The sequence below is a fragment of the Stenella coeruleoalba genome (genome assembly GCF_951394435.1).
Source record: "Stenella coeruleoalba genome assembly, chromosome: 16".
NCBI lineage: Eukaryota > Metazoa > Chordata > Mammalia > Artiodactyla > Delphinidae > Stenella > Stenella coeruleoalba.
Window position 1 is genome coordinate 59,909,687 of NC_137162.1, and position 14,140 is coordinate 59,923,826.

General features: G+C 38.7%; 1 protein-coding gene across 2 annotated transcripts in view; it reads left to right on the forward strand.

The window, feature by feature from the left end:
* The first annotated feature begins 990 nt into the window (after positions 1–990).
* The window catches only part of MICU1 (mitochondrial calcium uptake 1), a 203,622-nt gene continuing 190,472 nt past the window's right edge, over positions 991–14,140 (forward strand). The window contains exon 1 of one of the 2 annotated variants that reach the window (XM_079899947.1): positions 991–1,276. The gene's annotated coding sequence lies outside the window, so the exon portion shown is untranslated. The remainder of the gene's footprint in view (positions 1,277–14,140) is intronic. The other variant, XM_079899944.1, reaches the window with a different exon arrangement.

Here is a 14,140-nt window from a genome sequence, read left to right on the forward strand (position 1 = left end):
ATACCGTGCTAAGTGCCTGCTAGTAAACCTGGAAGGATGTCTTTATCAGATTTATCATTTAACAGAGAACAGGTTCTAAATGGAAAGTAACACAGAAAAGGCACATTTTGATAGCTGAGAAGCAAATCAGCAGATTCCTAACTCCTGTGGCAAGTAGATTCAGAGGACAGCAGATGGAAGAAAACTGCTTAAGATGTCCTTGGTGACCTTTCGATTAGGTCTTTACCAGCTCCAGCATTTTTTGAGTCACTTAAGGGTCTTCACCTGCTTCCCTACCTGCAATGGAAAAAAAGTTTCCATCGACAGGGTGGTTGTAAAGAAACATTGGGTTGCCTGTAAAGTGCTAGCAGCAGTGCCATGAACACAATAATTTGTCGTTCTTAGGGTAGTGGGGAGGGACGGTCCTTTGAGAAGAAATGGAGAATAGTTGTTCTGCTTACTTCACAACTTAACCCAGTGATAGCTCTGTCTGCCTCCTTTTGTTTCCATGGTTGCAGCTTTTCTACAGCTCTAAGTAAATTCTTGAAGAAATTTTTATTTAAAAGTTCTGTCATATCATTATCAAAATATTGTCATTCTATTTCCACAGCAGAAGAGAAGACCCCTCTGGAGCCTCAGTTCGGATAACAACATCAGAGAAAAACATGCTCCTAACAGCTTACTGACTAAACTCTCCAATAACATTAGTTTGCAAAGAGAACATTTGAGAAACCTCACAGTAGAGGAAGCGGTGAGGAGGTTTCTAAATTGGAAAAAACTTCAAGGTCAAGAAATAGGCAAATTTTGTCAGACGCCTAAATCTCATAGATGCAGTTCGAAAAGAACAATTCCCAACTTACTGTGGTCCAATTTCCTTTTCACTGACTCCTTTCTGCTTAGCCAACACGTAAAAGGGTACCAACAAGGTGGCAGCAGGCACAATAAATCTCTTTAAAAGACTCCTGTACCCCTTGTGTGTCGGGGGCGGGGAGGGACGAACGCCAGAGAAACGGCCAGAGAGCTTCTGCGTACTCTCTCACCTTCCAGCCTAAACACTGAGGGGGCGGGGCCCGAGGCCGGGGCGGGGCCGGTTGCCTCCCTGGGCTCTCCCCACTCCTTTTCCTCCGTGCCCCTCCCACACGCATTTCACCACGATCCCGACAGGCTCAGCGGCTAGGAGCGTCACGTGAGGATGGGCGGTGGAGCTGCAGGCTGGTCTCGCCTGTTTCTTCGTCTCTATGGTTTTCAGAGGTGGGCGGCTTTGACGGAGAAGCAGCTGGAGCTCCAGCGTGGACGGGTAAGTCCTGGACTCTGAAGGGTATGAGGAGACAGCCTTTTAGGAAAGACGAAAGGGAAGGGGATGCGAAACAGCTTTAGGGACTTGACCTCCGGGGCCGGCTGTTTCCGGCTGTTTGTCTGCTCTGGGGTCAGGCGACTTCTCTGGTCGAGCGGGATAGCTGTCTCTCCCTGATGTGCTCAGTTTAGGGGTTTGAGAGCAGTCCTTAATCCTGCCTGCTTCCCTTCCTCAGCTTTCCTTCACCTCACCCAGTCCCTTCTCCCTGTGCCAGGAGAACTTCTACCGAGTTCCCAACCTCAGGGTTCACTTGAGCGTCGACGTCCCTCTTCTCACGGGTGACCAGGGACACATCCTTGGGATTTGTGGATGTGGTTGGAAGTGGGTGCGGAGTTTACAGTTAGATCTCTTATGGGGGAAGTGTTAATCTTTGAAACGAAGAAAAGTGGAAAAATCACTGGGACCTGAAGGAACATAACAAAGTGCAGGCTTCTTGGACTGTTCAGTTTTTCTCTTTCCCAGTGCCGTAACCAGTTTTCATTCTCTGTCGAGTTTCCTTCTCACCATACTGTCCTGGCCCACAATACGATGCTTTGAGAATGAGCCGGGCGTTATTGACTCAGTGTGACTGTTGGGAAAAGAGTTTAAAACGAACTGTTCTTTAGGTTGCGATCTCTGTTATGTTATGGTTTATGGTTTCTTTATCTTCTCTTTCAGATGCCTAAAAAGTATTGTAGATATTTGTAAATATAAGTAGAATAACCATATTATAGTTAAGGGACTAGAGTAAAATACTTTATTTTCCTTGTGGTACCTGGAAAGTCCTATTTTATTTCTGTTTTATAAGTATCAATAGATGTGTCTATCGGTTTGGGGGCAGTTTCTTGGGTATACCTTTGTTTATGTTAAAGTATTCCTTTGAGTTACATGTGCAAGTGATCTAGCAGTAGAAAGGAGTGAAACAGTTTGGGGTTGATAGCTGTAGGAGAGCTTAGGTTTCATTAAACTGTATGACAAATTAATAAAATGTCAGCATCTTGAGACAGGTGTTGGCCAGTTCGACTACCCGTTATCTTCCTAGCGTTGGGTAAGGTATTGAGCTTGTTAAATATTGCCTTATTCTAAAAAATTTTTAGAACCCACTGCCACTTGTTTGTGAGAAGGTGGCTCTGGCCTCCAGCTGCTCTAAGTGTCCTTACTGAGGATTATAAGACACAAAGTAATGCTAACAAAAAGGAAAGATTCAGGAGTTGGTTTTGTGCCTGGGGAGAAAAGGAAAGAGTGATAGAAACTAATAAGAGCAAGAGAACAAAAGAGTGTATTGCTATCTTCATTTATAATCTATAGAACATTTACTATATTCAGTAGACTTTTTAACATTTCCAAGGGGTGCATTTTGAGAGTGACTTTCCTGTATTTAACAATGGTATGTAATTTCTCCCATAATGCAATATTATGTAAAATAATTATAACTGAAAGATTTAACAGACACTTAAGATTTTATATTATTCAGAATTATAGGACAAAAGTGATAAAGTTATTATACCTAATTTGGCCACTTTCAATCTTTAGTTTTCCCTCTTGAGCAATTTTTACAATGGCTGCAGCAATTGCTGAATGTTTACCATTTTTTTTTCCGTAAGGAGTAGAGTTTTTTACTATTTCCTTTAAAAGAGAGCCAATTTTTAAAAAAAGTTTACTCGCAGCTTTTTTCCGCCCACTCAAAATGAAAATAGCTTGATTTCGTGCCAAGGGAAAAAGCTGATTCTTTTAAAGTAGATGTTTACTCACTTTGGTAAATTATGAGAAAATTATTAATGCTTTTAAGACATGAAATATTGATATCTCAGCATATTTGAGAAGAAAACACAGGGGTAGTATTTTTAAATGTTTTATATTTCCTATTATAAAAGTAATATGTGCTTATTTTTGAAAAATAAAAACATTGTAGAAAGTATGACACAAAGTTGAAATCCTAATTTATCCTTTCCCTGCCACCAGGTAACCACTAGTTCCCCTTGCATTTTTGGGAATCAGTGTGGAAAAGTAGAGTCTGGAGTCAGAGTCCCTGGGAAAAATGGTACTAATAGTATTAGGCTTACATCCTACAACCTCAGAAACTCCAGAAGAGAGATTTCCCTTTCTCTATGATAACACCAAACTACTGTGTGGGAGTCTCCTTGGCCTGACTTGGGTCATTACCCATCTTAGAGGCAATCTCTGTGCCCAGACAGATGGAATGCTTTGTGTGGCCAGGATTGGATCTTATTCCCACCCTGGAGTGGGGTGGAGGGGGATACATTTTCAAACCACATGAATTAAGGGTAGGTGACATACAGTTCCTAAAGGAAAATTGAGGTATCATTTCCTAGAGAAGGCAGAAAGATTGCTGGGCAGACAAAAACAGCAGATGTTCACTAAAATAATTTTACATATATTTAAAAAAAATAATTTCTTTCCTTTCCCAGTATAAATTAATTGTATTTTAAAATTTACATGTTGATTTTTCCTTTTTTAATGTGTATTATTTTATTAATTTATAAAACTTGAAATTTAAACTCTTTGCGCCTATTTGTGTTGTTATTACATGTATAAGTACACATGCTCTGGAGTATTCAGGTTTTCTAACTTTAAATATATTGTATATTTGGCCAGCTTGTTAAAATTGATTATTGGTAAGTATTTTTTGTACTGTGGGTGAACTTGATTATATAAACTGTAGTTTATAAACAGTAAATAAAAGTTTTAAATATTTAAGTGTATATAGTAAATATGATTACATGCTGATTCTTTTAATTATTCCGTGTTCAAAAATCTGCATAGAAACGACTTCATTTTGAGCATTGTATAAAATATAAAAGATAATTGTCGCTAATTGTTGTCACTGGGTGTTAACTTTAAATCTACAGTTAACATTAATGTCTGGTTTTATATCTTTATGGATTATTCTGACAATTCATTATATTTTAAGAGAAAATATAATAGAAGCAACATATTGTTTACTCTTGTTTTCATTTAAAAGATGTTAGTAGCTTGATTCAATGGACATTTGAATGAACTTTAATTGCTAACATTGGTGGCTAACAATTGGCTAACGGGCTTTAGTTTAGACAGGCAGGTCTATATTCTAAAACCCAACTCCATCACTTCTTGATGTTGAGCAAGTTACTTAATCTTTCTGAACTTGAGATTATTTCATTTACAAATGGAGATGATAATACCTATCTCATAAGGGTCTTGTAAGGATTAATTAACATATGCCAAGTGCCTAGGATGTAGTAGATTCTCATTAAATGTAATTGTTAATAATAACAATGACAAAAAATGTCTAGAAGAGTTTATTTTCCCAATTTCAGAATGCTTAGCCCCAGAGAGTTTAAAATATATAGGTGTCTGCAGAATTAGCAAGATGGTTCTTTGTTCAGTTTGTCTTGATTTTAGCAGGTTTTAAAATTCTATACTGCAGATATAGCAATAAATGAGAAAACTTTGTTTAAACTACATAATTATTAGCAGACTGCCTAAGTTTTTAAAGATTGCTTAAGCGCACACAGCTTGATATATATAAAGAATACAACCCAGTCAAAAAAATGGACAGAAGACCTAAATAGACATTTTTCCAAAGAAAACATCCAGATGGCCAACAGGCACATGAAAAGCTGCTCAATATCACTAAGTATTAAAGAAATGCAAATGAAAGCTACAATGAGGTATCACCTCACACCAGTCAGAATGTCCATCATCAAAAAATCTACAAATAATAAATGCTGGAGAGTAGCTGGAGTGTGTAGAAAAAAATGAACCCTCCTACACTGTTGGTGGGAGTGTAAACTGGTGCAGCCACTATGGAGAACAGTGTGGAGGTTCCTTAAAAAACTAAAAATAGAGTTACCATATGATCTTGCAACCCACTCCTGGCCGTGTATCTGGAAAAGATGAAAACTCTAATTGGAAAAGATACATGCACCCCAGTGTTGACAGCAGCACCATTTACAATAGCCAAGATATGGAAACAACCTAAATGTTCATTGACAGATGAATGGGTAAAGAAGATGTGGTACACATATACAACAGAATATTACTCAGCCATAAAAAAGAATGAAATAATGCCATTTGTAGCAACATGGATGGACCTAGAGACTATCATATTAAGTGAAGTAAGTCAGACAGAGAAAGACAAACATATGATATCACTTATATGTAGAATCTGAAAAATGATACAAATGAACTTATTTACAAAACAGAAACAGACTCACAGGCATAGAAAACAAACTTATGGTTATCAAAGGGGATAGTGGGGCTGGGGCAGGGGAGAGATAAATTAGGCGTTTGGAATTAACATATATATACTACAATATATAAAATAGGTAAACAACAAGGACATACTATATAGCACAGGAAACTATACTCAATATCTTGTAATAACCTAAAGTGGAAAAGAATCTGAAAAAGAATATATATATATATATATATAGACACACACACACATATATGTGTGTATAACTGAATCACTTTGCTGTATACTTGAAACTAACACAACACTGTAAATTAACTATACTTCAATTAAAAAAACATAAAAAGTAAAGATTGCCTCCTCCAAGTATAACTGTCGGGCTGGGGGAATGTATTGAGTGAATTTTACACAAACTCTGAGCTCAGTAAAGCTCAGTAAGTGGAAGATAGCCTGTTCCTTCACTATGCAAGGGAAGCTAAGCATTGAGCACCTTGGAAGTTCAGATCAGAATTTATGGTGACTTTAGGTAATTGGGGTATAGTTGTTTTACAATGTTGTGTTAGTTTCTACTGTATAGTGAAGTGAAGTAGAGTTCCCTGTGCTATACAACAGGTTCTCATTAGTTATCTATTTTATACATATTAGTTAGTGTATATATGTCAATCCCAATCTCCCAATTCATCCCACCTCCCCATCCCCACCTTGGTGTCCATACGTTTGTTCTCTATGTCTGTGTCTCTATTTCTGCCTTGCAAACAGGTTCATCTGTACCATTCTTGTAGATTCCACATATATGTGTTACTATACAATATTTGTTTTTCTCTTTCTGACTTACTCTCTATGACGGTCTCTAGGTCCATCCACATCTCTACAAATGACCGAATTTCGTTCCTTTTTATGGCTGAGTAATATTCCATTGTATATATGTACCAAATCTTCTTTACCCATTTGTCTGTCGATGGGCATTTAGGTTGCTACAATGACCTGGCTATTGTAAATAGTGCTGCAGTGAACATTGGGGTGCATGTGTCTTTTTGAGTTATGGTTTTCTCTGGGTATATGCCCAGTAGTGGGATTGCTGGATCATATGGTAATTCTATTTTTAGTTTTTCAAGGAACCTCCATACTGTGCTCCATAGTGGCTGTATCAATTTACATTCCCACCAACAGTGCAAGAGGGTTCCCTTTTCTCCACACCCTCTCCACCATTTATTGTTTGTAGATTTTTTGATGATGGCCATTCTGACAGGTGTGAGGTGATACCTCATTATAGTTTTGATTTGCATTTCTTTAATAATTAGCGATGTTGAGCATCTTTTCATGTGCCTCTTGGCCATCTGTATGTCTTCTTTGGAGAAATGTCTATTTAGGTCTTCCTCCCATTTTTTGATTGGGTTGTTTTAGTGGTTACTGTGTTGAACAGTGCAGATATGAAACATTTCTATCATCCCAACACATTCTATTTGACAGAATTGTTGTGGATTATTATAAATACACTTATATCTACATTTGCTAGTTTCAGATGATAGTTAATTTGTATTTCAATCATGTTCCTTGTTCAAATAAAACTTACTTTTAGATTTGGAAATTGTATTTTTAAAAATGATCAAGTAGATTCTATTGTAATGTATTTCAAATAAAGAAGCATTGCTAATTTTCTTGGGTCTTTGATCTGTGATAACATTTAAATTAAGTTGTTTCAGAATTTGATTATCAACTTAAGCATTGATATCATCTGACTTTATATCCTCATAATTCCTGAAATGGTAATGAAGCATAATGGTTAAGAGCAATGGCCTTGAGATCAGAGAAACTCTCCCCTGCCATCCACTGGCAAATTTCTTAAAAGTGTTGAGTTTTGGTGTCCTTCTCAGTAAAATAGAAGTGATAATAATACTTAGCTCAGGGTTATTGAGATTAAATAAGGTAATGGATATCAAACATTTAGCATAGTATCCCTCACAGAGTAGTGTTCATTAGATGCTAGCATTAAAGAGAATTTGAACAACCAGTTGTTTACAAGCAAAAGAATTTTTTGAAAAGTTGGGGAAATTGGAATATGGACTGGACATTAGATGATACCAGGGAATTATTGTTAAATTTGTTAAGTATAACAGTGACATGTTTATCTAAAAAGAAAGTCGATATTTTTGGAGAGCCATACTAAACTATATAGCAGTGAAATGATACCATGTCTGAGAGTTGCTTTAAAATAATTTACAAAGACAATGAGGAATAAAAGGGACAGAAAAATTGATCTTAACTTCCATTTCCTGTGAAGAAGGAGTAACAGGGACCATATTTACCCTCCCACCTGGAGCCGCTAAAAGGGGAGACAAAATATACAAAACAGTTGTTTCCTGGATTTTGGACATTGTGCAGCAAAGGACAGTGATCCCTGAGAGATGGGAAACAAACGGAGGTGAGCTCTGTGATTGTTCTGGCTTGCTGCCTGGAGAGCATTTCCCAGCTGCAGAGTAGGGAGGGCGAACCCAGGCAGAGCACAGTGGTCTTCCTGAATTGAGAGAGTCTGGGGAGGCCAAGACAGCTGGAGTTTGCTGGGCAGAATGCTAGAGATGAGAGAGCCAGAAGGAGGGAGAACCCTCATGTATTCAGCTGAGAATTGATCAGTGACTACATGTGAGGAAACTACCCGAGGCTAGGAAAAGAACTACCTGAAAAGAGCGAACAAAGGCAGGGATAGTGTTTTTTCCTACCAGCCAGAGTGGAATATATTTTAACAGGTCACCAGGTGGAGTACAGTAGTCTCCCCTTATCTGTGGGTGATACATTCGAAGACCCCCAGTGGATGCCTGAAACTGGGGAGTACCAAAGCCTGTATATGCTAACTGGTGAGTAGCACATCAAGCATGAATATGATGGACAAAGGGACGATTCATACGGGGGGCAGGCGGTACAGGGGATGGGGCATGGAGTGGGACAGTGTGAGATTTCATCAGGCTACTGAGAATAGCACATAGTTGAAAACTTATGGATTGTTTATTTCTGGAATTTTGCATTTAATATTCTTGGATCAAGGTTAACTGTTGGTAACAAGCTACAGAAAGCCAAACCACAGTGGGGTAAATTAGTCTTAAACTAAACACTGCTCTGACCCAGCCAAAAAACTTAAAAGCAAGACCTGAAACAGTCAAACTGTTTCCAAGTAACATATTCATGTCCTAGAACTAAGCTCAAGAATAGATTCAGGAATACAAAAATATCCAGCACCCAAAAAGGTAAAATTCAGTGTCTGGCATCCAATCAGAAATTACTAGGCATGCAAAGGAGCAGGAAAATATGACTCATAATGACAAGAAAAACAATGAAAACTGAAACAGAAGGACACAGGTGATAGAATTAGTGGAGAGGGATGGTAAAACAGTTTTTTAAAACTGTATTCTGTATGGTCAGGAAACTAGAAGAAAGATTGAATGTTTAAATAGAAACACGGAAGATACGAAAAAGACCCAACTGAACCTCCAGAGATGGAAACTACAGTGTGAGATGAAAGATACACTTGATGTTATTAATGGCAGATTAGACATGGGAGAAGAAAACTTAAGTCAAGATGTAACTTCCAGTTTACAGGAAATAAAGGGGCTAGAGAAATATTTAAACCATTCTACAAGGAAGCAATTAGATAAATACAGAATTTGAGAAATGCAATATAGATGTCCTGTTCTGTTAAAAAATTAGGGTTGTGCTGTGATTGCACAGTGTGGTGAATATACTTAATATAAGCTTTAAAGTGGTTAAAATGGTAAATTTCATGTATATTTTACCACTGTTTTAAAAAAATTACCATTTAAAAAAAACATTTAAAAGTATACAATTGGCAGGCATAAAGTGTATTTGCATTGTTGTACAATTATCACCACCATTCATTTCTGGAATTTTTTCTTCTTCCCAAACAGAAAACTATACCCATTAAACAATAACTCTCTACTTCCTTCTCCCCTCAGTCTCTGGCATCACCATACTACTTTCTGTTTCTTTGAATTTCACTACTGTAGGTTTGTCATATATGTGGAATCGTATAGTATTTGTCTTTTTGTGATTGGCTTGTTTCACTTAATGTAAGTCTTTAAGGTTCATGCATGTTGCAGGATGTATCAGAATTTCCTTCCTTTTTCTTCAGTTTTAAAAATTGTGGTATAATACACATAATATAAAATTTACCATCTTAACCTTTTTTTTTTTTTTTTTTTTTTTTTGCGGTACGTGGGCCTCTCACTGTTGTGGCCTCTCCCATTGCAGAGCACAGGCTCTGGACGTGCAGGCCCAGCGGCCATGGCCCACGGGCCCAGCCGCTCCGCGGCATGTGGGATCCTCGCAGACCAGGGCACGAACCCGCGTCCCCTGCATTGGCAGGCGGACTCCCAACTATTGCGCCACCAGGGAAGCCCCATCTTAACCATTTTTTAAGTGTACACTTCAGTGGTATTAAATACATTCAGATTCTTGTGAAACCATCACTATCATCCATCTCAAGAGCTATTTTCATCATGTAGAAGTGAATTGCTGCATCCATTAAATAACTCTCCAATACCCCTCCTTCCAGTCCCTGGCAACCACAATTCTACTTTCTGTCTCTGTGATTTTGACTACTCTAGGTGCCTCATCTAAGCAGAATCATACAGTGTTTATCTTTTTGTGACTGATTTATTTCACTTAGCATATGTCATCAAGATTCATACATGTTGGAGCATGTGTCAGGATTTCCTTCCTTTTTATGCCTGAGTAATATTCCATTGTATTTATAAACCACATTTTGTTTATCCATTCATGTTGATGGACACTTGTGTTGCTTTCACCATTTGGCTACTGTGAATAGTGCTGCTATAAGCATGGGTGTACAAATACCTGTTCAAGTTCCTGCTTTCAGTTCTTTTGGGTATATACCCCAGAGTGGAATGCTGGATCATATGGTAATTCTATGTTTAATTTTTTGAGGAATTGCCATACTGTTTTTTGTAGTGGCTGCACCATCTTGCATTCCCATTAGCAGTGCACAAGGATTCCACTTTCTTTTTTTGTTTTTTTTCCTAAGGATTCCACTTTCATATAATGAATAAACAAACAAACATATAATAGTCATTCTACTGGGTGTGGATAAATTTTATGTTATGTATAGCTAATAAAATAAGATTAGGGTGGTCAGGGGAGAAAAAGGTTGTATATGAAGGAACTGTCCTAGATTAGAGAGATTGGAGAAACAAAACCAAAGATAATACATGATTTTTGTGTGGATCCTAGTTTGAAAAATCAGCTATATATTTTGTGGAAGTTTGAATACGTACTACTATTAGAAGATATTAGGAAATTGCAATTAATTTGAATAAGTGTGATAATGGTATTGTAGTTATGTAGGAAAACATTATTGAAATATTTAAAGTGTTTTAATGTCTGTAACTTTGAAGTTGTCTGCCTTAAAAATAGCTTGATAGATATGGATAGACGAAGCAAATAGGTGAAATGTTAATTGTTCAGTCTAGGTAATGTACATGTGGTGTTCATAATAGTATTCTTTGAAATTTTCTGAGTGTCTGAAAGTTTTTAAATGAACTATAAAGGTTTGATGTTAATATCTTTCTTTTTAAAAAATTTTATTTATTTATTTAGGGCTGAGTTGGGTCTTTGTTGCTGCGTGCAGGCTTTCTCTAGTTGTGGCGATGAGGGCTACTCTTCGTTGTGGCACGTGGGCTTCTCATTGCAGTGGCTTCTCTTGTCGCGGAACATAGGCTCTAGGCGTGCGGGCTTCAGTAGTTGTGGCTCACAGGCTCTAGAGTGCAGGCTTAGTAGTTGTGGCACACGGGCTTAGTTGCTCCGTGGCATGTGGGATCCTCCTGGACCAGGGCTCGAACCCATGTCCCATGCATTGGCAGGTGGATTCTTAACCACTGCACCACCAGGGAAGCCCCGTTAATAGCTCTCTTTTCTGGAAAAGAAGCCTTTTTTTGTTTTTTGGCTTTGGGTCTTCGTTGCTGTGCGCGGGCTTTCTCTAGTTGCAATGAGTTGGGGCTGCCCTTCATTGCAGTGCGTGGGCTTCTCATTTCGGTGGCTTCTCTTGTTGCGGAGCACAGGCTCTAGGTGCACAGGCTTCAGTAGTTGCAGCATGCGGGCTCAGTAGTTGTAACAGGCGGGCACTAGGGTGCACGGGCTTCAGTAGTTGTGGCACACGGGCTCTAGAGTGCAGGCTCAGTAGTTGTGGCACATGGACTTAGTTGCTCCACAGCATGTGGGATCTCCCTGGGCCTGGGATCGATCTTGTGTCACCTGCATTCGCAGGCAGATTTTAACCACTGCGCCACCAGGGATGTCCCAAAAGAAGCCATTTTTAATTTGCTTTTACTCTTATAAATAATTTAATCCTTAACACTTAGCTTCTCTCTCCTTTTTTTCTTCATTAGTTTCTCTTTATAATTGATGTTATGGGTTTTGTCTTCCAGATACTCCATTTTTACTCTTTTTTTTTTAACTAAGTATGTAATTAGTGTCCTTTTTAGGAAGTGATTTTTGTGTTCATCCTGACCAATGGAGTATGCATTCTTCATATATAGCCTAGCTTTTGAAGGAGCAATTCAATTGTCAAAGCTTTAGATTACTCCCATTACTTATTTAACCCAGAGGTTTTAATTTCATGCTCTATAGGAAAATGGCTCTCAACTCATTGATAATTTCTTTCCTGACTGCATATTTTCTTTAAGCTCAGGTTAAGTCTCTGTTCAACTTCTAGGTACTACGTGTACTGTATTAAGATTCACAAAGTGTCATTTTTCGGTTAAGAGGGTAGAGGGCAGAATATTGTTATTGTGGGAAACCTAGGGTTCTACTACTATAAGAAGCATGCTAACCTATGAGTCTTGGTGGTGGTTATTGTTTTTTAACTTGTTTGCTAGTTAATTTTCCCAATATGAAGCATTTCCAGCTTTATTTCTATAGTATAAGTATGATGAGAAGAGAATTAGACAAGGAGTTATGGGAGTTATAGACCTCGTTTCTGTTTCCAGCTTTGCTGCTAAGTAGCTTTATGATTTTGATGACGTTTCTTGAAGAATCATCCTCTCTGGCCAGTTTCCTTTTGTACTGAAAATTTGAAAATTTCTAAGGTCTCTTTTAGCTCTAATATTCTGGTATATTGTTCCTTTTTCTTTCTTCTTCATATTTTATCTCTGTGTTTGTAAGGGTATTGTGGCAGACTGTGTACTGAATCCTCTTGTCAAAAATGTGTACGTTCCTTTTCTTTTCAAATAACAACAAAAAACCTTTCTCTTTTTAACCTATTCACTTCCCTACTTTTTGTGGCAACAGGAACAACTTCTTTGTACTGAAAAATATGTTGATTATAATTCCTCCTTTTGTATAATAAAATAGAAATGTGAAGGAAAGCAGTATGTCATATTGTGCCCGATAGTCTTCATTTGCCCCCTCTATATTCACTCTTCTTTTGTTTTTGGCTGCTGCGGCATGTGGGGATCTTAGTTCCCTGACCAGGGATCGAACCCATTCCCCCTGCAGTGGAAGAGTGTAGTCTTAATCACTGGACCGCCAGGGAAGTCCCTGTATTCACTCTTTACCCTTCTCCATCCTGCTTGTGCTCCAAGAAGCTGACCTTTATGGACTACATGCTACTAGCTCCATTCGCTCTGGTATCCAGTAGGGTTTGGCCAGTGGCAGCGGATAGGAGGAGAGTGAGGTCTGGGTATATAGTTTCTTGGTTCCCTCTTTGTAGGTTGGTAATTATGTTTGACCCTTGAGCAAGGTGGAGGTTAGGGGCACCGACACCCCCCGCCCCCCGCCGAGCAGTCAAAAATCCACATATAGCTCTTGACTTCCCCCAAACTTAACTACTAATAGCCTACTGTTGACCCATGTTGGGAAGCAGAGATACTGAATAATATTTTCTGAACTGAGAAGGAACTTTGAGACCAAAAAACAAAGCAGGCAACTCCATAAAGTGCATTTATGAAGTTTGTTGTGGGTAACTTACATACAGGCAGGATAGAGTGGATGATGATCTGGAGGCGTTTGCAGCTGCACTACATGCTGCCATAAGGGGTACAGGGGAATTTAAAGGACCCAAAGCTAAAAATAGAATCTGACTACTATGTTGTAGTATGTATCAGAATTTCATTTCTTTTTAAGGCCAAATGATCGATTGTATGTACACAGCATATTCTTTTAATCTGTTTTTCTGTTGTTGAACTTCTGGGCTATTTCCACCTTTTGCTATTGTGAGTAATGTTGCTATGAACACTGGTATACAAGTATCTGTTTGAATCTCTGCATTTATTTATTTATTTGGCTGTGTCGGGTCTTCGTTGCGGCATGCAGGATCTTTTTGTTGCAGCATGCGAACTCTTCATTGCGGCGCACGCAGGCTTCTCTCTAGTTGTGATGTACGGGCCTCAGAGCTCACGGGCTCAGTACTTGCTGCACGCAGGCTCTCTAGTTGTGGTGTGCAGGCTCTGGAGTGCGCTGGCTCAGTAGTTGCGGTGCATGGGCTTAGTTGCCCTGCAGCATGTGGGATCTTAGTTCCCTGACCAGGGACCAAACCCGGTCATCTGCATTGGAAGGTGGATTCTTAAGCACTGGACCACCAGGAAGTCCCTGAATCTCTGCTTTTAATT